At 40.2% G+C, this 2,174-nt stretch overlaps 1 non-coding gene across 1 annotated transcript; it reads left to right on the forward strand.

The window, feature by feature from the left end:
- The first annotated feature begins 437 nt into the window (after positions 1-437).
- LOC148212201 (small nucleolar RNA R71) lies at positions 438-544 on the forward strand. Its single transcript, XR_015790062.1, has one exon. It is a non-coding gene; the product is annotated as a small nucleolar RNA R71 (small nucleolar RNA).
- Positions 545-2,174: the final 1,630 nt, after the last annotated feature.

A 2,174-nucleotide genomic window follows, 5' to 3' on the forward strand; every position in this document is an offset into this window, starting at 1 on the left:
CATAAAAAACGGAAGCAGGGTTATGTGGACAATTATCATAAATATGGTTTTCACTGCAAAATGAACAAATGAGATCGTTGACTTGGCAAACAGGGGCAAGAGTGCAATAATCTGACTGCACAGGTTGTGTCGGCGTGGCTAATGGATTCTTTATTCCCAACGCCATCTCTTTCAGCCTCTGGTTCATTGTAACCATCTCTTTTTGCATCGAGGTCGCAATGTCCAGAGCCAAAACTCCAGCTGGATCTTGCTTCTTTGGTGCTGCCCTAGGTCTTTGCGAACACCATAGTTCGTTGTGCGAAGCTAAGTCATTTAGGATGCCGACTATCTCGTTGAATGTCTTCTTTGTAAAGGCTCCTTTGGCAGCATTGTTTAGCATTATCTTAGTAGGATGATCTAAACCTCTAAAGAAATGTTCTATCTGGATGCATGCCGACAAGCCATGGTTCGGACATTTCCTGATTAGTTCTTTAAATCTTTCCCACGCCTCGTGAACAGGTTCACGATCATACTGTCTAAAGAAGATGATCTCCTCTCTGATATCAGCGTGGCGAGTAGGTGCGAAGAATTTTGTTAAGAATTTCTCCACTAACGACCCCCATGTGGTGATGGATCCCGGTGGAAATGCATTGAGCCATGCTCTAGCTTGGTCCTTCAAAGAAAATGGAAAAAGTGTTAGTCTAAGAGCATCGTCTGTTATACCAGGTAATCGAAATGCATTTGCAATTTGAATGAATGATTTCAGATGATCATGTGGATCCTCATGTTCCTGCCCTCCAAAATGTCCAATTGTCTGCAACATTTGGAACATCATTGGTTTAAGCTCAAAGTTTGCGTGGGCTGGAATAGGGTTGACTATCCCTGAATCAAAGTTCTGAAAAGCCGTGGCGGCATATTCTCGCATTGCCACGTCTCTGTTGTCCGCCATCTGGATATGGTTGAATTCATCATTTCTTGCATGATCCCTCATATTACCGTTAACAACAGGTGGATCAACCGGATCACGAGGTGGAACATCTGCCATTGATGTGCTCGTACTCTCTACCTCACTTTCAGGACTGATTTCACCTTCTCTCTCTTTTTGCTTTTCTAGTTGTTTTCGAAGTCTTTGCTCCTTTCTAGTTTTTCGAAGGGTCTGCTCAATCTCAGGGTCAAGGGGTAGAAGAAAAGATCTTGTGCTCATGCACTTTAACTTACCCTTGTGAGATAAACGACCAAAAATATAGTACAAAAACGGTGGATGGAAATTACACCCAACAACAATTCACAAAAATAAAAACTAAAAGAATTTGAAAATAATTTTAAAACTTAAGTCCCCGGCAACGGCGCCAAAAACTTGACTGGGGTTATGCTGAACGCACGCACTAGGTGACTGGGATGTTTTTGCTGAACGCACGCACTAAGCGTGGTAACAATTATATAGATGCAAGCGCACACCTGTCAGAGTAATATAAAATGGATGGAGTATCCAAGTATCGATCCTCAAGGACTTCTAAATAATTTCCAAACTCTGAAGTTTTAAAGAATAGTGAATGTTGAAATGAGTGATTCTTGTAAAACGGGAAGTGGTCACAAATAATGGTTTTGGATTTGGGATTTGGACTTATAATAATAAAACCTAGCCCGATTTACTTCAAGTTAGCCAACAAAGAATCAAGGACATGCTAAGGATAATATGCATTTTACTTTAGAAACTAACGACTACGCTTCTCACTTTACTTATGTCTAAGCAAGTTCAAAGTCCTAAGACATTCCCTAATATGTCTATTATGAGATATATCTTAGTTTTAGGATGGAAATAGTCGCAACCTCGGGTTAAGGTCCTATGTCTAGGCTACTTAAGCGGAACCCTTATGTCTAAGGCGCTCCTCTCCTCGGTTTAATCACTCAACAATGCAAATAAGCAACCTTTTCAGTATTGACTTGTTAAGACTTACAGTGGCCTTCTCTAAATCCTAACTTTTTGGGAAAACATGTTGAGCAATGAATGGAAAGTAAAAACACTACTTCTTAGCAACCCTTTTTAGACATAAAAGGCTAACTATCCATAACCGGGCTAGAGACGGGAATTTAGAAAGACATATTGAAGAAAATACAGCAAGTAAAATGGTTGAATGTGGAATGCATGTGTGAAAAACAAAAGTTATCTAATGGAGAGTTTTTATCGGGATTGA

The sequence above is a fragment of the Momordica charantia genome (genome assembly GCF_013281855.1).
Source record: "Momordica charantia cultivar OHB3-1 chromosome 3 unlocalized genomic scaffold, Mcharantia_2.0 BLBB01000003.1, whole genome shotgun sequence".
Lineage (NCBI taxonomy): Eukaryota > Viridiplantae > Streptophyta > Magnoliopsida > Cucurbitales > Cucurbitaceae > Momordica > Momordica charantia.